At 47.4% G+C, this 25,155-nt stretch overlaps 1 protein-coding gene across 5 annotated transcripts in view; it reads right to left on the reverse strand.

The window, feature by feature from the left end:
- The window catches only part of Mb21d2 (Mab-21 domain containing 2), a 98,872-nt gene that overhangs the window by 48,207 nt on the left and 25,510 nt on the right, over nucleotides 1–25,155 (reverse strand). For 2 of the 5 annotated variants that reach the window (XM_029470503.2, XM_085832497.1), the window contains exons 2-3: nucleotides 23,912–24,064; nucleotides 22,837–23,268 (exon numbers count right to left, since the gene is read on the reverse strand). The exons of 1 other annotated variant lie outside the window; for it this stretch is intronic. The gene's annotated coding sequence lies outside the window, so the exon portion shown is untranslated. Of the gene's footprint in view, nucleotides 1–22,836; nucleotides 23,269–23,911; nucleotides 24,139–25,155 lie in introns of all 5 variants that reach the window. 2 more of the 5 variants (XM_085832496.1, XM_085832498.1) reach the window with 2 other exon arrangements.

A 25,155-nucleotide genomic window follows, 5' to 3' on the forward strand; every position in this document is an offset into this window, starting at 1 on the left:
TCAAGAACAAGTAACCATAAATGCTAGCTATGTAGCTATGGGTGGGCCAACTGCGTTAACCTCTCCCAACCGACCTCGGCAGCACTGGGGAAGAAAAGGCAGAAAGAATACACGTTGGCAGACGGGGAGGAGACCAATGATGGTTTCTGGACATGTTGTGCACATCTGCTCACACAGCTGTTACCTGCACAAGATGAAACCTGTCAAGATTCCAGTATAAACGGAGGAGTAGCCCCCAAGCCCACCCTTGCCAGGAGCGTTCTTGTCAACTGATGGTTTCTGAGGAACAGAGAGCCTTTCTCCTTTGGGGGCATGGTTGTTAATAGGTTGTCCATGCCTCCGTGGATGGTTCCAAACCTGTGCACACATGAGGAAAAGTAGTAGAACCCTACTTCTAAGATTATTAAGAAGAAAAAAGTAGCCAGGCAGTAGTGGTTCATGCCTTTAATCCCAGCACTTGGGAGGCAGGGGGAGGTGGATCTCTGAGTCTGAAGTCTGATCTACAGAGCAAGTTCAGGGACAGCCAGGGCAATGCAGAGAATCCCTGTCTTTAAAAAAACTATAGAAAAAAAGAAAGAAAGAAAGAAAGAAAGAAAGAAAGAAAGAAAGAAAGAAAGAAAGAGGTGTGGGACAGAGAGAGGGGGGAGGATGGAAAAAGAGGGAGGGAAGGATGAAGGAAGGAGGGAGGGAAGAGAGAGAGAAATAGAGAAAAAAGAAAAGTCACAGAAGATATGAACTTGGGATGGTCACAGAGTAAGGAGCATTGGGAGGAGGTAATGGTGGACAGACAGGGCAGAGATGATCATCCATTTTATTCATGTGTGGAATTGTCAAAGAATAAAATTGTTTTAAAATTTTAACCAGACTATATTCCCTTTACAGTTTTTCCTTTTATTCATAATATTTATTGTATTACATTTTAAAGCCATAATTTCTGTGCTATTCTTATTGCTTATTTCCCTATCCTAAAATGACTAAGATCTAAGACACCAGAAGGTCCATCTCTATTTTGTTCGACAGAGCTTAGAATAATTCAGGCACGGGGCTGGCGATAGCTCCGTCAGGGGGGGAAAGAGCTTGCACCGCCTACATGGGGAGCCAGGTCCAAACCCTAGACTCCACAGGAAAGCCAGGCGTGGTGACTCATACCTGGAATTCCAGCACTTTGGAGGAGGATGGCTGTCAAGCCTAATCCAGGATCAGGCCAGATAGAGACCCTGTCTGGGGAAACAAGGTAATCAAGAAACACAGTCTCCTGGTGAACAAGCAGGCCTCCATGAGGAATGATAATCAAGGCCGTCCTCTCGCCTCCTCATGCAAGTGTACACACGGGTCACACAACGCGATGGAAGTTCTTAACACGAAAGAGGCCTTTAAATATTTGCTGAATGAATAACTGAACTGACACCAACAGAACTATTACGTCGCAAAATAACTTCCTCGACTCCATTGAACCAGACTAGGTGTAGAGATACCGTCTCATCTCCTGGAGGCAGACATTATGCTATATGAAAGGGCGGAGATGACCCCACGTGATTAAGCAGAGCCGCAGAGACTTAAATAGACACGGGCAGGGTGTTTCAACACAGACTGCAAGGGATCCCTCCTGTGGACTCTTCTCGTTGAGGTGCAAAGCTCTCAGACATGGCGTCCACCAACCACACGCCTCAGTTACTAACCATGTAGCCTGTGTGTGGTGACCTGGAGGTGTTTTAATGATGGGTGTGAACGCATCTATATTCCAGAGAAGAATGCTGCCTGTTCTCAAGTCTCTGCTCGCCTCAACCCACCCGGGTGCACTTATGTCTGGAAACCTTGGCCTCCGGCACAGCCCCTCCCAGAGCTGATTCAGCGGCCTGACAGAGCAGTGGGAGCCCCACCCAGCTCTGCGTTACTCCTTTAGTCCTAAATCTGTCCTAAATCAGTCCAGTATAACCGAGTAGGACCCAGAGTGTCTGAATCACAGGTCTGAGCTAAGGAACCCCACAGTGTTTTCCTCTGGACCACCATGACTTTGCCACTGTAAGTCACATTAAAATACCTTGTATACTCTGGCTTCTGAGGTCATGGTGTGATGTTCAAGAGCATAGTCCGCAGCTGGACCAAGCTTATCAACCCACTGTCAGCTATGTAACCCGTTCACACTTTTTCCCTTATCCCAAATGGGTGATAACGGTCACACCTACAGAGCAGGGTAATTATAAAGATCAATGAACCTCTGGGAAATCTCAAGGACCTATGACACACACACACACACGCACGCACGCACATGCACACACACTCAAAATACCGCTCCTGCAAAGAAAAATGTGGTCAGTCACCAGATACACCAGGAACACCACGCCAAGTAAAAGGAGGCAGACACACAGGAGGCTGCGTATGGCATGAATCATAAGTCTCGTAGGCAAGATGCTCAGAAGAGAGGGATTCAGTCTTAAAAAGTCAACTAGAAACTGCCAGTTGTTGCTGCCAAGGCTTGCCTGGGGGGAGGAGAGAAGAGGATGCTAATCGCAGGGTTCACAGCAACGGACCATTCTGTGGCTATGCCAAAGCTATTGTCTGGCGCTTTAAAATAAAGAGATGCTTTTAAAGGTAGTATTCTCCTACGCGCTCCAAGGGGGCAATATTAAAATCTCCTCCCAATACGCCCTCAAGTGTCCAACACAAAGCAAGACAAACTGAATGTCAAATAAATTAAGTATCCAGTGACAGCTGTGGAGCCAGAGTTTTCGAGGAAATATCAACAGACTTGAACTGCGGAGCAGCTCGGAGGAACATATAGCCAATGTGGGCAAAGTTTTATCCGGCCCCAGGCGTTTGAGGTAGCGCCAAGCCAGGATTGATTCACTGCAGTTGGGGTCAGGGGCACAGTCTGCCAACAGTGGAAAGAATCAAAGCAGAACAAGGTCAAACTAGTCCAGGGAAGGAACAAACCTCCCCCATCTCTTCCCAAGTTCACAGTCAGGGACAGTGATGGCTCCTACTGCACCAGTTCTATGGGGCAGATGTACTCATGTGGTCTCTGCTAGGAATGTGAATGAACTGGGGGGGGGGGAGGGTGGGGGGGGGCAGCTGTCTGCCGAGAGAAACACCAGAGACAAATAGCAACAGTTTCTTTGCTTAAATTGGCAGCCAGTAAAGAATTCTTAAAGACATCCCGGTGCTTGGCTGAGCCATCCCTGAAACAGTCCCAATACACATGTTCTTTGGGCCATCCTTTCCGCCGAAAGTGGGAGAGAAAACAGAGGAGGAAGAAGTAGTGAGGTAGAGTTTCTAAATGAGTCTCTTTTGATGGCAAAGAGGAAGTACTGGGTTGCTCCCGTCCATACTGTCCAGACTCTATAAGCTATCAACAGAGAAAATTTAAACCAATGAGAGCAAGGTAAAAGCTAACACCCACTTGTCAGGAAAGCGTGCATAACTGAAGGACAGTGTTAAGAAAGCTCACAGAAAAATCCTGAAGCTGTGCCTAGAATTTCCACCATGTGCCCCCGCAGACCCCTGCACAGCTTTTCCAGCCACAGTGCCCACTGTGCAGGATTCACAGTGGCCCACAGTGCCCACTGTGCAGGATTCACAGTGGTCTCCACATCTTTGGGAATGGCTGTGCGTTTGCCTGCTCTAATTTCATGACTATCTGAAAACCCCGATGCTTAAAAGTACTCCCCACAACTCCTCTAGTGTTGAGGGTTGTAAGGGGGTGGGGGAGGGGGGAACCCGAGATCATCTCTAACTCTTGTTTGTCTGGGCCTCTTTCTCATTTTCACTGTCCTGAGCACAGCTCTAAACAACTCTCCCCCAAGGGCACTGCCATGCCTTTGACTCGGTTTATCTCCAACTCTCATCTCTCTACATCCCAGGCCTAGCATTGTGAACATACAAATAATGAACAAAGCCTGACCTCTTTAGCCTGGCCGGCAGTCAAGATCACCACACCCAGGTCCCCCCTTCCAGGCGCTCCACGCCCACCTCCATCCCACACTCCCTCTGTGATGACATCAGGACTCCAGACGATTCTGTGCCAAGCACCATTCTACACTACACTACGGTACCATTCAGTACAGTGTGACTTTAATCATCTGACAGCTCGGAAGCTCCCAGCAGACATAGCCACCTTGTCTGCCATGCCTTCCTGAATGCCAATAAATGCACAAAATAGTGCAATGATTCTACGAGAAAACTGCACCTGAAAATATTTTTTTCAAGTACATTAAATGATATAGGCACATTTTTTAGTTATTTTTTAATCCTCAAGTGAACTTTCAAATGAGAACCTTCATTTTTATAATAAGGATACTGACTTTCGAATTTCTGAGATCACAGAGTAGAAAAACAAAGGCGGGGGGGGGGGGACACTAGGACCTGTTAACCCTGAAATGCCTTCTTCAATATTAAAGAGTCTTCCCACTCTCCAGCTCTACCCTTCCATTTAAAAGACAGAAAATAATGTGGCAGAGAAGTTGTAAAGCAAGATGAAGACCCAGAGACCCGCCATAATGTTTCCAGCGTTCTGAGCAAGTTAGTCAGGAGGAGTTTGTCCTCAGAGAGGGGGAAACCATCACTACCTCTGCACACAGATCAGCAACACCTGGCTCACGTCTGCAAACTTCACACCTCTGCACACCCAGTCAACTTTCAACAGGTCCTTTGATCACTCCAAACCCACCTCACAGGACTGCTAAGAGGAAATCCGAGAGGGTGTGGGGGACCAGATGAGGAGAGCCATGGGAACAGAGGCGGTGGTCTTCGTTGCCTTACTGGCTGGTCTCCTGGGTGTTTATCTTTTCTGATAACCTTCGCTCTACTTCAGACGTACATACGGGAACTGGTTCAAATTGAGAAATAGCAGGCTGGGTATGGTGATGATTTGGGACACAGTCCAAGAACGTAGTCGTGTGAGAACTCTGAGTGTGTGTAAGAAAAAATCCAAGAAAACAAGACAAGAGTCTAGTGACATCAGCTGCTTCAAAACACAGAGCTGTTCTTGGGATGTGTTTTCGTGCTTCTCCCAGGTGTACTGGATAGGAATGAGTTTACCTCAGCAGTTGTTACTCATTCGCCTCTATGGAAAAACATGTTTTTCCGCATGTGGCTTTTATCATGTGAGTTTTCTTAACTCTCTGAGTATAAACTGTCTGATGCTCTGAATAAAGTTGGCTACTGCACCAGACTTTAGTCGGCCTCGTTTTCAGGCCCCACCCTCCCAGGTTCCCGCTGCCAAGTGGAGCGGTAAGCAGTAGTGAACAACTGTAATCACAGGACTCCAGGCTGGGGTGGGAAAGTTACAAGTTCAAGGCCAGTAGCTCCACAGAAACGGGGTGAAGGGGGGAGCGTGTATTATTATCATGGTAGAGCCTAAGTCAATCACAATGCTGGTAACAGATCGCACACGCTAGAGGAAACGGACAAGAAAATAAACTGTAAGAAACGACATCTTTACAGCCTCCATGACGGCATGTTCGTGGAAGAGACTTAAGGAAAGGAAAAAGAGAAAAGCAAGCGGTGGCAGGAGTGACTGGATCAGGAAACCTAACGGATGCCCTAAATGTCTAATCAAAAGGAGCTGCCTTTGCCATTTAAACTGAAAGCCCTGCTCAAAGAGAAGCAATTTAAGGTCCAAATTGAACAGCCTTAGCAATCTGTGGGAGAGGAGATACTCTGAAATGATGTCATGTGGGAACAAAGAACAAAGTGTTTTTATCTGAATTCTAGACAATTAAACGAACCTGCCAATTCCATGGGCAAGATGGACTTTAAAGGGCCACTGGCAAGTCGGGGAACATGCAGTCAGTCAAAACTCATTAGATGCCACTGTAAAAGTCGATACAGATTTCTGAACAGGTGCCTCCAACATTTGCCAAAAGCAGCCCATGGCTGCCCAGAGCTGTTGAAGACCCAAAGGGAGACCGCTCTTTAATTAACCCTTCCAGCGTGGGCTTCTGGCCTCGGTTCTTCCCACAGGCCTTACAATCTCCACAGACAAAGCGTGTCAGCAGACCCTAGCACCATCCCCAGTAAGACCACGGACCCAGAGGGATCCCGGATTGATCCTTGAGCGACACTATACAGTTCAAAATAAATCTAGCTTCATCTCACTGGGTACAGCAATCAAACAAGCCTGGGCAATGAAATTCACTCCCCAAATACAAATTAAGCACAGAAACGAACCACGCACCAGCCAGCCTCCTCCTGGGCCGGCATGCTCAAAGTTAAAACAGCCCCTGCTGTACTACCCAACCCTCTGTAGGTACATTTCCTCCTGTCTTCCTGCAGCAGCGGGTGAGGACCACAGGCAGGGATACCAGGCCCAAGCTCAGAACCCCAGACACAGTAGGATCTGGAGAGGGGAAAAAATCAATTAAAAAGGGAAATTAGATGACATTTGTCCTTAAATGATGGGTGGTATTCAGGGGGGAAAAACAGATAAAGATGAGAGGTGGGACCAGATGAGGCATCAAGGGTGGAGGGGACAATGTGAAAAAAAAATTAGGGGCTAGAAAACACGACTGAGGGGCTGCATGGCTGAAAGATGGTTTCAATGAGACTCGAGCCAAGAATGCAGAATAGAGAGCCTGAAACTTGTGGCAACCTCTGTGGCCCTTAGACTGCGCCTTAGACTGCATAACTGGGGGGTGGGGAGGGAGAGGGGATCAGGAAGAATCCATCTGGGGATGACCTAAGTTACATGGGCCCTGATGGAGGACGATATTCTGCTAGAGGTTAGGATGATTCCGATAGGGCGGTTCCTCTCCCAGCATAGCGGTTCTCTGAGCCAAAGCCATGCCTCTCCTTTCACTCCCGACTCTGCCTTGACATGCCCAGAAATGGCAGCGGGGCTTCTCCAGCACAGCAGACCAGGATCTGCCACCTCAGGTCCAGACATGCTACAAACCCCTGGACAGAAACTCACCCTAATGTAGAAGACGGTTTCTCTCCTCTCTCCTTTCTTTCTGTCTTTCTATTAATTTATCTATTCACTTTACATCCTGATCATAGACCCCCTCCTCCCTCCCCTCCCAACCCCTCATCCCCTGCTTCCCACTCCCCCTTCTAGGTACCCACCCACCCTAGCACATCACGTTGCATCAGGACTAAGTGCATCCTCTTCCACTGAGACCAGACAAGAAAGCCCAGACAGGTGAAAGGGATCCAGAAGCAGGCAACAGAGTCCAAGTCAGAGACAGCCCCTGTTCCAGTTGTCAGGGAACCCACAGAAAGACTAAGCTATATGCAAGTGCTCCATATGGGTAGGGAGCCCAGGTGCAGTCCATGCATGCTCTTTGGTTGGTGGTTCAGTCTCTCCGGGCCCCCATGGGCCCAGGTTAGTTGGCTCTGTAGGTCTTCTTTCTCATAAGTCATTTTATTTACCTTCCTTAATATTGTGAAGACGGATCTAGGAAACAAACACATTTCAAAGGGACAAAAGTCATCACTATGCATCACAAATAAGGGCCATAGGTTACTGATGGTGGCAACTGAGGAGCACGGCACAGGATGCCTCTGCAGTTCACAGAAACTGAGATAAAATATAATCCACCTGGCATAGTAAATGCAGGTAGCATGGTCTCGACAGGCAGACAGCTGCTGGTTGTGCACAGCTAGGCTAGGCCCTGCACGGTGCCAGCTCAGAAAGCACCACCCAGGAGGAGTGGGGAGACAGGACCAAGGTTGGGGAGAAAGCAAGGGACAGGGCGACCTTTTCCACTCATGTCCCTCTGTAGGAGGGCAGCAGGGTCTCCCAGGTGACTCAAGACACATCTGAAATAAATCCACGGGCATGACAGAGGGACTCGATCAATATTCTAGGGAGAAAGATTGCACACGCCGATTCTGTTTATTTCTCGTCCTTTATTCTGTTAACAAAAGCAGGCCACTGGATAAATGGCTGAAGCTAATGATTTCTAAAGTGCTAAGTGGTTTGGAGAAGAGAGCACTGGGGCAGACACGCAGAGGCGGAACACAGTGGGCACACAAGACAACTTACTGAGCCAAGGCAATTGACTTCCCTCAGCCACAGCTTCCCCTCTAAAAAATGGACCTTAACTAACACTGCACAGACCCAAGCTGCAGGTACCAAAGGCTACTGAGGAGCCACTTCTGATGTAAAACACAAAGGGTCTTTATTCTGAGCTTGCAAGCCAGGTCTCTCAGACTCACTGTCCCGGAGGGTCAGAGTAAGAATCCTGAGTCTAGGGATTCAGGGCTTCTTGTTTGTTTTGTTTTGTTTTGTTTGTGGTTACATCACACTTGGAGGTATTTCAGTGGTTGACTTGGAACAAAGCTGTACCCAAACCCTAGCCCTCTCCAGTGCCCCGCCCCCATCAGTAGCTGCCATAGTCTCTCTAACAGTCTTCACAGAAACGATCCAGGTAAGATGCAGATCAGTAAGTTTATATTTTAAAAACTGCATTTCTGGCATAATCTGCAGGAACTGAACACTGGGACAAAACCTCCTGACAAACAGGATGGCTAGGTTATCTATCCTCTGCGGGATGTCTTACGGTATCCCTGTGTTCCCTGACCCCGCTACTGTAGCCTGATAGGCTGTTGCTAAGGAGGATGGGTTGCCATCAGAGGCTTGTTCAGGCTTGTTTAATTTCCCTCCTGGAACTGGAGTCTAGCCCCTAGTCTCATACAAAATGGAGTTTCTTCAAAAATTAGGTTGGTTGGGCTTTACAAAAACAAGGTTCTACATTCATGTGCCTGTTAACCTCATTTTGCAAAATAATTCGTCCCAAGTCATAAAGAGCCCAGAAGGTCCTCAGCTCGGAGTTTCCATACTCCAGATACTGGAACTGGAAGAACAGAGAGGAGGCCAGAAGTGGCATCTTCAGAAACATGAAGCTCTCTTGCCCCACCCCCCCCAACTCGAAGGAATAAGATTGTTATTACATATTCATGCTAACGGGAATGACATGACTGGAGCACAGGGGAACTTACTGCTAAGACTCAATAGAGCAAGTGAAGTCCTGGGTGAATGTGTGGACATCAGCCGACCATGTCTAAGACCAAGGCCTCAAACCCATGGGACATTGGCAAAGCCTTCCCTGTGTGGGTCTGGCTAGGAGTTGGCAAAAAACTTCCCTCTGGTCCAAGAGCAAATACTGACCGTGTACAAGTATAGGAGTTTACAAATGATTGATCAGTGTGAGGAAAACTAGCAACTGTGATTTCCTCTTCCCTGATGTTTATAGCCTGAGGATGTTGCCTACAGAGACATCCTGCTGAGACCGGCTAACTCCTCCCTGAACTGCACATAATAAATACACTCTAGTTAGGGTTCATGCAGTTGATACCACATCCTCAGAGTGATCATGACCTATGTGACCCCAGCTTTTCTATGCATTGTGTATCCTTTCTTCAGACCCTGGATACCCCAGGAAAATTTTCAGACCCAAGTCCTATACAATACAGTACAAAATTTTTTCTTAATTTTCAAAAATTTTTTCCCAAAAATGCTGTCTAGTTATAAAATCTTGCCTTTGGGAAAGCAACTCCAGAGATGCTTCTCAAAGATGAGGTAGCTGTTTTGGAGGAAAGACTGAAGAGTTACGGAGTCCAGCTTTAAGGTGTTTCAGTGGTTGACTTGCTTGCACCAAAGTTACACCCAAACCCTAACCCTCTCCACTGCCCCGCCCCCACCAGGAACTGCCATGTTCTTTGGAAACAGTCTTCACCGATATGATCCAGGTAAGATGCAGGTACACTAAACTAAGGAAGGCTGCAAACCCAATGCCGGGCAACATAACAAGAAGGGGAACTACTGTACAGAAGGAAGATAGATGACTATCGTGGACTGTTAGGAATGCTATCACAAAACACATGCCCACAAAAGACTCTATAAACACACATGTATTGCTTATAGCTCTAGAGTCCCATATAAGGCATTGGCAGATGTGGGGGGGGGGATCACAATGGATGTTAAAACAAGTTCCCTGGGGTCCCAGATACCACCTAAAAGTGCCTCGGTAAGATGCATGGGGGGTGTGACATTTTCAACACTGGAACATGGGAGAAGAGGCCCCAAACATTCAAATCATACAAAGTCTACACTATAATAGTGACTGTATTAGGAGCCTCAGGGAGACCACTAGGTCACAAGAATAAAGCCTGGGGGCAGGGGGAGTGGGGATTAGTACCTAAATAAGAGAACCATAAAGAACCTTTGTCACTTAGGACACTCAAGAACACAGCAAGAATGGCCACCACTGAGCCAGGAAATAGACCTTCTCCTGACATTAAACCATTTGGCACAGACTGAGAAGTAAGTATCTGCTGTCTAGCCCCAACCCCTACCCGCCATGAGACACCCCATAGCTAGGACAGTTTTAAAATGTCATTATATAACCTCTCCCCCTATGGAGTTCTGGGCCTTCCAGAGCACTCTCACATGTCCCTGGCTTTCATTCCCATAGCAACTGAGGCAGCTGAGCATTGTCAAGAGGGCTAGTGCCAAGTCAGCCGCTCACACCCTGCACAGTTCCAGAGTTTCCCTTGAAACACATAAAGGGTGTCTAGGAATATGTCCAACAGAAGCAAATGCAAAGCATCCCGGTTACAAGGATGAAGGCTCTACCGGTGGAGATCAAGAGCAGGAGCTGTCTCCCTCCCCCTCATAGACACAGGCACCTTATGCAGGTCCAAAACAACTGCATCCTGCGTGCTGGACTCTGGCCCTAAGGAGCAGAACTGAACAGTCAGAACTGAAGCCGGAGGACCACACAGCTCTGATGGAGCTCGGATTGCAAATCTGCCCTACTACTCTGCTCTTCACTGCACCCATCCCATCCTTCCACCCCCTAGGTTCTTCCTGGTGTAGTATATGGCTGCCTGGGTCTGCCACCTTTAAGAAGTCACTGATAGCAATGGGGATGAAATCAATTCATCAGAGACCAACGACAGAGAGGTTGATTTTTGTATACCAAATTGCCTTTTCCTCAGATATCACCATTGAGTGTTCATCTCTGAAGTTCAGAATTTCCCTCAAATAATCAGATTAAGAAAGCAGCAGCTGGAGAGGCAGCCACGCAGCCAACTCGTAGTACAGAGGACCACGAGTTCACATCAGATGGCTCCAATCCACTGTAGCCCCAGTTCCGGAGGATATGACACCCTGACCTTCGGTCACCCCGACATCAAGTCATCCAGGCACACATACATACAACATAAATAAATAAATCTGTTTAAAGAAAGGCAAAAACGGAACAAACCAACCAACTGCAAGACAGAGAAGACACTGGGCAGCAGTACAGAGCCCTGGCTGCTCTTGCAAAGGATGCCCATTCAGTTCCGAGCACCTACACTGGGTGGCTCACCACCACCTGCAACTCCAGCTCCAGAGAATCTAATGTCCTCTTCCGGCCTCGGCAGGTTCCCGTGTTACACACTTGCATACATACATGCATACACATATACATACACACAAGTCACACATACAGTCATATGACAACACACTGTCACACATACACACACACACACACACAAAATCATATAGTCACATACATACACACAGATAATTAAAAATTAAAAATAAACCCTAAAACCAAAAGCAACTAGAGAGCCAAGTGTGGTAGTGCATGCTTCTGCTTTCAGCAATGGACACCGAGGAACAAAGATCACGAGTTCATGACCAGCCAAGGCTTCGTGTACAGCAAGAGTCCAGTGTCCAAATACGGCAACTGCAAACTCTTTTTAAATTATTATTTTTATATTGCATGCATGGGTGTTTTACTTGCATGCATATCTAGGCACCACATGCATGCCTGGAGCCCAGAGAGGCCAGAAGAGAGCATCGGATTCCCTAGTACTAAACTTAGGAACTGTTTTGAGATACCAGGTGGTTGCTAGGAATTGAACCTGGGTCCCCTAAAAGAGCAACAAGTACTCTTGGCCACTAGCCATCTCCTCTCCAGCCCCAACTGCAAACTGTACCTCTATGCTAAAACTGCCACATACAAGTCACATTCTACCGAAAACAAGGTCTGGAGAGATGGCCCATTGGTTAGGCGTTTGTCCGCTCTTACAGAGGACCTAGGTTCAGTTCCCAGCACCCACATCAGGCAGCTCGCATCTGTAACTCCATTTGCAGGGCATCTAGCGCCCTCTTCTGGCCTCCACATGGTACCTGCACATAAACACACAGGCACACGAAAATAAGCAAGTAAGTAAAAAATAAATACTTGAGAAAATATTGAACATTACTGGCAGTCTCTTCAATTTGTTGGAATCAACGGGAGGAGTAATCCCTCTTTCTCTGATTAAAGAGAATTAATACAAGGAGTAACTGAATATGAACTTCTCCCCTGAACCTGGCTCCTAACTGAGCCCTTCTGCCAAATCTGCTCTGGTAAAAGCACAGCACCTCGTGGCCTGCGTGCACACACATGCGCGCACTTGCACATTTAACTCTAAATTATAGAGGAATTTCTTTTTTTCCAGGTGGCTAGGCCCTCAATGAATTCTCAATTAACGGAATTGTTTTGCCTGTCCGTGAAGACTGCTTGTTTTTTGAGGCATGATCACGTGAAAACATGGACTAGAAAAACAATCTATTTTCATGTCAAGCACTGGGGAACTCGGGAGAGGAGAGAGCCCTTATCTCTGGAAGAGTTGATTGGCCTCCTGCATAGCGGCTGTGCTCTCGGCATACCTCCTGCCTCCTGCCTCAGACACTCAGAAACAGACATCAAGTCCCATGTGAAGAGAGGCTGCACACTTCCCTCCCTCTCAGAAGGGAAAGGAAATGAGAGGGAGTGGAGAGGGCTGCTTCCCTTCTCTCTGCCTTTTGTGCACGAATGCACACAGATGGCCTGAAGCCTCAGGTTGGAGGAACGTAAAAAAAAAAAAAAAAAGAAAAGAAAAAGAAAACCAGAAAATACCACATATCAGGTTATAAACCAACAGGCTTTCAAACATGGCCTTCTGATCAGCGGAAGGAGCATGGGGTGAGAAGACAGGCAGCTCAGGCAACAAACAGCAGATCCCAGCCTCTGCCCCAAGCACAGATGTACCAAGCACCAGGGAAATGGGGGTCTCTCTCTCTCGCTCGCTCTCTCACTCTCTCTCTCTCCCCTATGAACTCTGGGAGGCTGATGCAACACAACACCCTCCACAGCGATGGGTAGCATCATCATGAGCACACAGCTCCACACTGGCTCATCCACTGGGGGAGGGGGGGAGTCAGGGGTCAGGGTGAGGAGGTGGGGTTCAGGGATCCAGAACAAAGCAGAGGTCACCAGAGGTGCAAAGGCAGGAACCTTGGGTGTCTGGGTGCTGTTATTTTCATTTTATTTCTGAAAGGGGCTCCAAAACCCTGGACCTATCTCTGCTCTGGCTGGGGGACCTTAGGTTCTTCTAATCAGAAACCTAGACAGCCAGGTAACTGTGGCAGATTACAGGTGGCTACCTGTTCTCTGAGAGCACTACCTTCAAGGGGAGAGGCTAAATTCTCTATGTTCTGGAACCAGAATAGGCTCCGTGACTGCCCCGTCTGGCTGGTTTTCAGGCTCCAGACTTAAACCGCCAATGTCTAGTTACTTCTCGGAGAGCCCAGATGTTCCGTGTACAGATTTTGAATTAGGCGGCTGTGCTAAAAAGAGAGGCCAAGGTAAGGGCGGGTAGGAAGGAGGACTGGAAGCCTGCAGGGCAGAGATGCCTGGCCAGTCCACCTGAGGAGAATAACTATAGGCTGTCCCTTGTGTCTGGATAAATGACTGACCCATCCTATGATCATTAGCTCTTGAGCTAGTTTTTGAGCAGTAACTTCACGGGACTTGAATAAGACAGTTGTTATTGTTTCAATCTTAAATGGCCTTATGTGCCTGGTCCCTGTTGCCAACTCTAGTTGGAGGCATGGGAAACCTTGAACAGGTAGGATCAGTTCAAGGTAGAAGGAAGGTGGGTCCTAGGAGCATGTCCCACCCTGAAAGAGCTATCAGAACTCCAGACGCTAGCTCCCTCCTCTCACCCTCTGTCTCTTATTTCTGTATCTCTCCAAGCTGCCATGAAGTTTCTACCACCAGGTGCTTCTGCCACAGTGCTGCCCACAGCCTCGGGGCCACATGACCACAGACTGAGACCCCTAGGAAGTTGTGCAGGCCTTTCCTCCTTGGACTCAGAGACCGAGAGCTGCACACCACACCCTTCCAGTCCCAACAACTCTATTCTGTGATCTCTGTGGTTGCCCACCTCTTGGCTCATCCTCCCTAGGGCAGCCAAGCTCTGGCATTAACAGGGCTAGACAAACAACTCTATTCTGTGGTCCCCACCTCTCTGTGGCTCTCTACCTCTTGGCCCAATCTCCCTAGGGCAGCCAAGCTCTGACATTAGCAGGGCTAGACAGGCGGTTTTGTTGTTGAGCTCTTTAGAATCTTCAGGAAAGCAACCCAGAAAGCTGCACAACCCGATACCACCTTTGTCTATCTACCCAAGAGTGCATGTGTGCTCCCCTCTCCTGGGCACACCCCTTCCCCTCCCCAGGACCTTTCATTCTGGCTCCATCTGCCTCCCCCCCAATAACTACAAAGCAAAGGCTATAGTGCACACAGTTAACTGCTGACATGATCACTCGGAGCAGAGCAATGGTCAGTAATCCTCAGGATTGTACCTATAGACACAACCACTCCAGTGGCCAAATCAACAGCTAGAAAAATTCCCATCATACACAAAACTATGATGATATTTAGGATGCCGGAGTAAAGAGGAAGAGACTAAAGTACCCAGCCTAAGGGAGCACACGACTCTATCTAAACACCCCAGGTGTAGCCTCACTGGACGCTCAATTGGACCATAACATAGTTCAGGTTTTCCTTATTCCTACTTCTTCTGTCTGAGAGCAAAAAAGCTGTGGGTCTGCTGGGGTCCCTCCTACCATACCTCCTCCGCTCCCAGCCAGCTCTCCTCCTCTGTGAGCTTCTGTCCCTAGATGCTGGAAGCTAGCCTTCCTGACACACTGGAGGTGATTTAGAACACAATAGTGGCTAATTTTTTGTCAACGTAACACAGGCGCTAAGGTCATATGGGAAGAAGAAACCTCAATTGAGAAAAACCGCCTCCATCAAACTGGCCTGCAGGCAAGCCCATGGAGGATTTTATTGAGAAATGACTGACCTTGAGAGAGAGTCTAGGCTACTGAGGATAATGCAACCCCTGGGCAGGTTGGGTAAGAAAGCAAACCAAGTGAGGCATGAGGAGCAAGCCAGTGAGCAGTGTTCCTCTGTGGTACCCACTTCAGTTTTTTGCCTCCCTGTTCCAGCCACAAGCTCCTGCCCTGACTTCACAGCTATGGGTCATTTCAAGTTAATTGATCAGGGGAACCATGGCAACAGACAAAACGATCTGTTAGGAAGGCTAGAGAGACCATGATTAATCAGAAACTTAACAGCAGAAGTTAAGGGTTACACTGAAGACTCTCTTGATTTCTGGCTTCTGGATGGGTCTGCAGTTGGCGGGGAAGGGGACACATCAGAAGCAGAAGAGAAGAACATAGTCTCCTGCCCCCCCATGCCCCCTCAAAGTCACTGAAACTAGTCTTTCCCTCTCCAAGTTCCCCATGTGTCCATCCACTTCTAGTGATGTTCAGAGTATCCCAAACCTCTTCTTCCTCTGGTTTTGTTGGGTGTAAGGATACCCGACAATCTCTAGGGTAGGAGAGGTAACACACTGGTAGTTTTCCTTGCACTGTGGCCATTTGTAAATCACCCCTATACAAACCTTCCTCCATAGGTCCCCACTAGGCCCACGCACTTCCCTCTGAGACCTTGACTCGAGATTCGAACCACGTTCCAGTTGCAACATGGAAAGACTAAGCCCCGCCATGTTTACAGCCTGAGACCCTTCTCCTTTTTTCCCCACTGGATTTGTTACCTCCTGAACAGCGCCCTACCCACCCGCCTATCCTTCTAACCCTGTGCTTCTCTGTTCCTCACACAGCGCTGACCCCCAAACATAACATGATTTTCATTACTACTTCAGAACTGTGATTTTGCTACTGTTGTTGAGTCATAATTTAAATATTTTTTTGGAAACAGAAGTTTGCCAAAGGGGCGGAGACCCACGAGTTGAGAGCCACTGATTAAGGTTTAATCTGTGAAGTCCAGCTTCATAATACCTAGCATTTGGAAGGTACCCTGCTGTCTGACAATGCTTGGATGGATGGACGGATGGATGGAGAGGACGGATAGACGGACAGGCAGACAATATGGAAAGATTTAATGAAAGAAAGACAAAAATAAGGAAAACACAAGTGCTAGAGAGATGACTCAGCAATAAGTGTACTGGCTGCTCTTTTAGAGAACCTGGCAATTCCCAGCACCAATATGGTGTCTTACAATGGGCTCTAGCTCTAGATCCAGGGTTATCTGATGGCCTCTTTTGGCCCCTGTAGGCACTGCGTGCACAATTGTACACAGCCATAGATAGAGGCGCAACACCCATATACGTAAAATAAAATAAATCTTTTTTAAAAGGAAGAGAAAAGGCAAATTAGAACTGCCATATGGACGTGTCAAGAAAGAACCGTAAGTATCTAAAGCTCAAATTGCTGTTGTTGTTACAGAAAAACTGTGGGTGGTTTGTAAATTTTTAATTTTTCATTAAAGTTGCTGTTTATATAGCAATAATACATAAAAAGAAAATATTTTTGTTTCACTGAAATCTGGAATGAAAATGGAAATGTAACAAATATACATTCATATACTTTATGGGTGCACAAATAGAATACTAAAATAAACTTCAAGAGACAACCAAATGATTAAACATTAAAGCTGACTTTCCCTCTGCACATAGCTATTAAAGAGTAATTAAGACTTTCCACTGAGTTAAGCAACCACTTGCCTAACAAAGTTGCCGTAATCGCGTGAAACCGGGGCAGATGGGACCAAATGAGATGCAAATGGGGCACAGTCCCCACATGGATTTATGGTCTGTCAGCAGTTCTTCCCCAGAAGAAGACAGCAGGCTACACGGGTCTGTTTCTAATTTGTTTCCAGAGGCTACTAAGCCAATAATAGGAGAAGAAACCCTCCCAGGAGGCTGGTGACATGGGACCCAGGCCTGGTTCTGCTGGTGAGGGTCTATGTTCCTTAAACAAGTGATTCAGCGCTCTGCTCCCCTTTTCTCACAGGTAAAATGAAAGGTCCCCACGTTTCTGCTGTGTGACCATGCTCTCTAAGCCTAGTAGCAGATCGGCCCACAGGAAAGGGGTGGGGGTGTCACCTTGTCCCCGCTGTCCCCTAGGCTCCACTGCTACCTTCTCTCCCCTCCTGAGGCCTGTTCCTAGCTAACCACACTCCTCTGAGGACAGCTCCACCACGAGGTCTGGGACCCAAGAGAAACCCAACAGTCATCTTGAGATTCTGCCTCTCATGTTATCTTCATGTTAAACATTAGCTCTGCTCATCTCTACCTTCTACTTGCCCGCCTGGATCTGTCCCGTCCTCTGGAGCTTGTCTTTTACTTAAATCCTTTAGCAGACATTGCTCATCAGGGTACTGTCCCATAACCCAGGATGGTGCACAAGGCTGGTACTTCTCTTCCTCTGTCACATCTCCTCACCTAAAGCCACCATCCATGGGCCTCATGGCTTGTGAACATGTCTTCTAATGTTCTCTCTTTCAGTCTCTGCGCGTGCTCTGACTATTTTCTACCATTCACTGGTCCTTCTGACTCTAGATTTCTCTTCCTCGGGATCCAAAATCGGAGTCACTGCTTACTATGGCTTGAAAGTAAAAGCGTCTCCCACATACCCATGTGTGTGAATACTTGATCCTTGGCCAGTGGTGGTGGTCTGGTAGGTTGTGGGAACTTTAGGGGAAGAGGCATGGCTGGTGAGAAGAGTCAGTGAAGAGAGGCCTTAAGGGTTCCTCATAGCCTGTCAACTCTGCTTCCTGCCCCGCCAGGATGTGAGATGTGATGGCTGCAGGCTCTTGACACTCTGGTTGCCATGACGTCACGCCCTGATAAGCCGTATGCTTTCCTCCACTAAGTGGCATCTGTCAGGAGTTTTGCGACTAATGAACTCTTCTGAGCCCTCTAAGCAGCTGACATTGAATACTAAAAATTCTGTTTTCTAGGTGCAAACTGAGGGTAAAGGGTTGGTCCTCGCCAAGTCCCAGGATCCAGAGCAATGTCGATAATGAATGGTCAGGACGTGTTTATGAATAACAGCATGAAGAGAGAGGTGGGTGTGGGCGGTAAAGAGCAAGATCTTAGGTACTCTCAAGACCCTGTCCTACAAAGGAACTGTTAGCCAGGACCCTGAGGACTGCACATGGCCTCTGCTAAACACATTTTCTTAGCTTTCTAACCTAGGACATGGAAGAAACCCCCACAGATAATCATATCTATTCTCTTGCGTTAAAAAACGATGACTTTCCAATCATTCCAACAGTTATAAACTCCTCAGTAAAGAAACATCTGTTACCATCTTGGTCATAATATTCTAATAAATGGAATAAACTTTCAAAGTAAAGCTATCTGATAGTCATTCTAAGATAAGAGTCACTTCAAACTCGCTGCCCTTCATAAAGAGGATCGATCATGTGTGCTCTCGGAACACCTGATCTAGCATCACCTGAGGGAGTTCACACCTCTCCCTGTTCCCCAAGCTCTGCCCATTCCAAAGGCCAGTTCATCTGTGAGACATCCTGGACGCCTCACTGTCTTTCCCACCAGACTCCAAACAGGCATCTCCTCATGATGTATGTAGCTCCTCAATGAACTCTTGTGTGTAGCCACATACTGCGTGCACGCGCAAGCGCAAGGAATCTACCTCAAAATCCGGGTAGATGTGTCTTTATTAAAAACTAGCACAGTTAATCACCGGGTGACACCAGAGCTACCCAGGCGTGGGGTGGGGGTGGGGCATATCCACTCTCTTCCCCAGCAAGCGAAAGAGACTGATACTTGTGTTGTATGTTTCTGTCTCTCCAGAAGTTGCCTCCTCTATGGTCTGTGGTCCCATGTGCTCCCTCCCACGGCATTGCATCGAATGGGTTCAAGTCAACAGAGTCAAATGGCTGGGGACTGATGGCTCTGAACCTATGGGTTATAATAAACCTTTCTGTTGATTAGTTTGAGCATTTTGTCACAGTAACAGAAAGCTAGCTGAAACACACACACACACACACACACACGCCCTTCACATCACAGCTGGAAGCAAAACTACATTATAGGAAGTTCTGACACAGCGCAGTGGTAGCCAGAGTCCTGGGCTCGGTGGGATCTGCCTCTACACGACGTCCTCTCAAGCAGCTTCCCCTTATCCTTCCCAACACTGATAATGAAGACTGTAGACGCAATGATTCCAAAAGGCTTTTTGCCTCTGTGGTATACTGTCCACTTCCAACTCCTCTTCCCCTAGGCAAATCCAGCAGCAAGGCTAAGTCATTTAAAAAATGGACACAGATGAACGCCTTAATAGATCTCGCTCCTCTTAGTGAGAAAATTGGACAAGAAATAAAAAGCTCAACAATTTCTTTGGTATCAGGGCTTCGCCTGCTGCCAGACTAATTCAGCGGCACCTTCTGCCTAGTCTGCCCTTTCAGGCACACAAAAATATTTATTGTAGCTTTTAAAAACCTCCAATAAATGAGGGCTTTGAATGTCTGTGTTTATGGGAACTATAGAATAGACCTCCCTGTGAAAATCCAACGGCATACTTCATGCTCATCCCAAGGTAAACAACATGCTGAGCTACGGGATTCTAAAGAAACCCCATCTCCCCAAAAGACAGAGGTACAAGAGAAGCATGCTGTCTGTCTGCAGGTCTCCCATGTGCCTGAATTCCAGGGTGCTGACTGGTTGGGGTGAAGGCTAAATGGACTGAAGCAAGCTGTGCCCTGGGAGGACAGTGCCCTTAGCAGAAATACTTCTGTGTCCTATTCTATCCCTGGAAGGCTCCCTTCCCAGGCACACCCCACTGGAACACAGAGCCCGTGAGGCATGGCCTAGAGCTGGCCAGCACCAACAGCCTGGACCAAGGTCTCCAAGGAGACCAACAGGTAGAGAGGGCTAAAGTACTGGCCAAGGTGGAAGGCATTTCAGCCAACAGGGATGAAACCAAAGCTGTCTCTTAGGCCTCGGAAGGCCTTTTTCTCCTCCTCCCTCATGCTTCCTTCTCCATCTACTGCCTGTCTCGTCCATTTGCAGCACAAGCACTTCTGCTAGAAAGCCAAGGACGGGAGGCGCTGCGCCAAGCACAGCTCAGAGAAGACATCAGCCATCACGGGGAGGGTCAGACACAGCAGTGCAAAGGGCTGTCAGAAGCAGAAAAACAGAACTCCTATCTCATCAACCCTTAGGAGCTTCCGCTGCTCAGAGACACTGCTCCCAAAGCAAATAAATCTTTAATTGATTAATGTCATAAACAATTAAGACGGGTTTTCATTGCAAAGAATACCCGCAGCAAGAAAGACTTCTAAACTTCCTCTTAAATCCCCAAGGCAGTCAGTGCTGACACCTGGCCGTGGGCCACATTGTTCAAATGCCAAACCTTTCTTGGGATTTCGCTCCCTGGAGTAGAGACTGGAGAGGAAATCTGGAAGACCCTGGGCACCTCCACCCCACTGGGATCCCAGGCTACCCCCAGCAAGGGACTGCAGAAGGAACAAACACGAAATACATTGTTGCATAGTGGTTTCCCACTATGAGGCTGCACTGTGGCTGAAGATGTTTATTGGGGAGACACTACCTTAAAGAGAGGAGAAAGAGAGCCAGAAAAAAAGCCCAGGCAACAAGCCTTCCTCCTCAACCTTGACTGGCACTAGACATCTCTACCTCCTGGTCTCTCAGAAAAGGGAATGGCCCAAGGCAAGTGGCCCTTGGCAGCGGACCGCCCCCAGGGAGCTGACAGCCAGGAGAACTGTCTATCTGTTGGTGGGCCAACTGTCACCCAGCCCTCCTGTCAGGGCAACCCTGGGTGGCATGTCTGTGCACTCACCCACTACTTATTCCACCAGCACAACCTGTCATCATATTTGTAATTCAGTCTTATGAGGTTAAAAGTTTAAACTGTATTGTTAGAAATCATCCAATATGTATAAGACACAAGTAGGGAAATTTTTCCATTTGCACTTAACTAGAAAATCATCTCTCACATGAAAGAGAAACCGTCTTGAGGAGATGCCGGCTCTTCTCGTTCACTGACAGTTAGAAAGACACACACATGCATGTCCCATAGAGGGAGGTGAGACCTGGAGGTGAGAGACACCCAAGACTAGACAAGCCTTAGACCCACTGACACCTTACACCACAGGTTGACTTCTGGTGCTCTGCAGCTACGTTTCCCGGCATCAGCTGCCAAGGGGGCTGGGGGAAGGGGTGCCTAAGGCTCCTTCCACTTCAATGTTTTACAGTTCTCACAAAAAATGGCTGCTACCACCACCCTCAACTGCGGAAATTAGGATATTAAACTTAATTAATAACACACTAAACTCCCGGACTAAATGCAGAGATTTGCAGTAGTAAGAAGACCGTGCTGGCAGCGATGGAGTTGGAGCTCTCTGCCAGTTCCCAAAGCTTCAGGTGAAAAGCAGGTGCTCTGGCGGGTCTTCGCACGGAGGTGATGCTGCTAACTGATTCAAACCAGAAAGGAACACATCAGTCCCTTACACACGACAGCGCCCGCCTACTAGATCAGCCAGCCTGGACTGCACATGCTCTGATGACACTTTACCACTGAGGAACTTCAACTACAAAGAATCAGCATCCGTGACTGTCCCCAGAGGACTGGCCTCTGGTGGTCTGTCATTCTGTGTAGCATTTTTACATGTTCTCCTGACTTTATAAGCCATGGGAGGAAACAGGACTGGGAGTCCTTGCCTCCTGGGGAGACTGTTTACCAACACGACTCCCTAGAAGAGACCAGAGAGCAGCCCAGAAAACCAAGGTCCCTCTGCTCCACACTATTATGTACCTCTAGTGCCTACCTTACTACTTGCCACAATGGAAACCAAAGGACAAAATGAATGACTGCATATCCTGCTAGGCTAAGTCCCACAGGCACTGTGGGTATCAGAATGCATCAGGCAACACTTGGAAATGAGACAATAGGAGGGCAGTGTGCACTTTCAAGACCAAACTGCAGCCCCTCAGTATAGCAGACACACCCGAGCATCCTCTGCATCTCAAGAGATATTGTTCATGCTGTGGACCTTGTGCACTTACATGTCAACTTGGAGATTTGTGGTCACTATGGGTATATGTGATTTTGCTGGCTGGTGGATATGAGAGCCCTCAAATGTTGCTTTATTGCCCTGTAAGGACAGCAAGTAGCCCTGTGTCTGCCCCATTCCAGCTCGTCCTACTACCCGGGTTACACAGAGGCTTTCTTCTCTACCACTTTCCAGTCAACGGATTAAATCTCCGACATGTGCTGCCTTTTACATTCCTTTCCATCTATAACTTAAAAAAAAATTAAACTGACAAGCAAAATATGAAAAAGAAAATCTAGCTTGTAGCATAGTGTGATTAAGACATGGACAAAAAAAAAACATGCCCTTTTTAGATAAGAAAGGTTTAATATATATGGCATTAATGAACTATCAAAGTGCAGGGAATTCAAAAGATGGCCTCGGGTCACTTCAGAGCTGGGTTTGGTATTCACTGTCAAGGTTAGAAATCCTCCTGCACACCTCAAAAGAAGGGAGCCTACAAGTGGTCCCTCGAGATGTCCTCAGAAGTCTCTCTCTCTGCAACAGTGGGCTCAGTGACTAAACGTCCAGTCCCAGAAAGCTTCTGGGAACAACTACAAGGGTCCCTTTGTCTGGATGCTAGCTTGCAGCTCCAAAGTTACAGGATTCCTAAGCAGTCTCCTGACTGGAGAAAAGTCAGTCCCACCTGGCTTCCTCCATCCTCTTCAGAAGCGCCTTGCTGTAAGAACCGGAGCCTCCTGTGTGGTTGTCAAAGAACTGTCTGTATTCCAGGCAACAGTGAATGGAGATGAATTCCTCTATAACTATAGCCCGCTTGGTCTGCTTCTGGATGCACATCTGAGACTCACTATGATAGCAAAGGACCTTGACAGGACTCAATGCCACTTCAGGGTCACAAAGACAAAGCTTCACACATGAAAGTCAGGAGTAAAGTCTTTGGGGCTTTGGAACTATATACTTGGGATATTCCCTTGGTTTTCAAAGTCAGAGTACACTGCCCATGTATATCATTAAAACTGTGTATTAAGACTGAGAACGGTGGCCCCTGCCCATGGTTCCAGGTATTCAGAAGACTGGGGGAGAAGAGTGGCCTGGTCCCAGGAGATCCTGAACAGACCTGATGAAAGAAAGAAAGAAAATGGAAAATAAACCAAAGACCGCATTACTACACTTTACTGCAATTCAGTTAGTGATTAGTTTCTAAAGCAGTCAATTCTGGGTCAGATGCTCGGTAGCTCTCCTGCCTTTGTACTACCCCTCGCTTCCTCATCACTGCACACTGCTGTACAGTTCCAGTGAACTATGACAGTCTGGCAGATGGAGATGTAAACAGATAGATACATGAGTTGGTTACTCTGTCCATGAAAACATCAAATAATTCAGAGACTGAATGAAGACTTTATCTCACTACAAGTGTGTGTGTGTGTATGTGTCTCTCTGTGTGCATATGTCTGTGTGTTTGTGTGTTTGTGTGTCTGTGTATGTGTTTTTGTGTGTCTGTGTGTATATCTATGTGTGTCTCTGTGTGTGTGTCTCTGTGTGTGTCTGTGTATTGTCTGTGTGTGTGTCTGTGTGTGTGTGTTGTCTGTGTTGTGTCTGTGTGTATCTGTATTTTGTGACTGTGTGTTGCATGTGTTGTGTCTCTGTGTGTGTGTGTGTGTGTGTGTGTTGTGTCTGTGTTGGGAACAAAATTCCCCACATGTCTGTGAGTTGTCTCTTTGTGTATCTGTGTGTGTGTGTTGTGTACACACTTCTCTTACCTTGGCTCTGCCTTCCTCACACATCTACCGTGGCACCCTCCACATGGGAGGAAACCAGTAGTCATCCGGTGAGTCTTTGAATGAGAGGACAAATCCATGAATCACTCCGATAGGGAAGGGCTGAATACTGTTCCCATTCCTGAGAAGTGAAACCTGATTCGAAAAGATTTAGTGCTGCATAACAGGCAGGAAGCAGTTCTTCTCCCACACCTGGCACGATCCAGACCCTTAAAAGATAATTATATATGTTTCTAGAAAATTAGAAATATTTGCAAGTTGAGATAAGAGCAATAAATATGATTAAGGGGAACAAAAACCAGTTCTGGGTGAGAAATAAAATTATCCTAGCAAGGGTTAGATTAGACTAGAGGCACCCTTGGGACTGTCTGCACATTAAGAGTGTGACAGCAATCCTAGGCTCCACTCCATTGTTCACAATAAACCATGCACAACCAAGAGGCCTTGACGCTGGACAAACAGCATAGAACCAAAGGGACACACCTTGAAACATTTTTGTCACCATGGCTTATTAACATGATTTCTATCCCCCACCCCAGTATAAGCACTTTGGTTTGGAAGCCTAAGTCTTCCCCATTGCCAGAAAGAGAATCCACAGTGACAGGTTTCCGTTCTACTCTCATGAATAAATATTAAATGTGTGGCCTTTACCATGGCCTCTAGGCATGGATTATTATAATGGGAACACTGATCAGGTCCCTGGTGCGCCTGACAGGCAGACGCTGAAGCAAGAATGGACTTCCTAAAGGGGAAGGTAATTAAGGAGACAACAATTCCTCCAGGGTCCCCGGGCTCCCCTGGAAGGAGCTCTTTCACATTTCCTAGTCCCCTCAAATAGCTCAGAAGAGGGACCATCTAGAGATGGGACAGGAACAAATCGTGACTCAGTGTGCAGAGGCTCTGATACATTTTAAAGGTCCCAAGACCACAGCAAGTTGGGACAGTGCCACATGGAGCCTTTCTTGGAAGTAGCAGAGCTGTGACGACCAACACAAATGAAACCTGTCCCAGCTGGCCACCCAAAGCCTTTGAAACCCTGTCTCCATCTACAGTGGTAAGACACCAGGTCATGTGAACAGTAAAAGAAGACAGGCTCAAATCCTGGCACCGTCCATGCTTCTACAAACTGTTTTGTAAGTTTTTAACTCAACCAGGAGCCCCGCCAACTTGATTATTTTCAGAATGTTTATGTGTCATCTTCATCTTTCTGTGATGAGGTGAGAATT

This window comes from Mus caroli, unplaced genomic scaffold (assembly GCF_978045245.1).
Source record: "Mus caroli unplaced genomic scaffold, Mus_caroli_1 scaffold_17, whole genome shotgun sequence".
Taxonomy (NCBI): domain Eukaryota; kingdom Metazoa; phylum Chordata; class Mammalia; order Rodentia; family Muridae; genus Mus; species Mus caroli.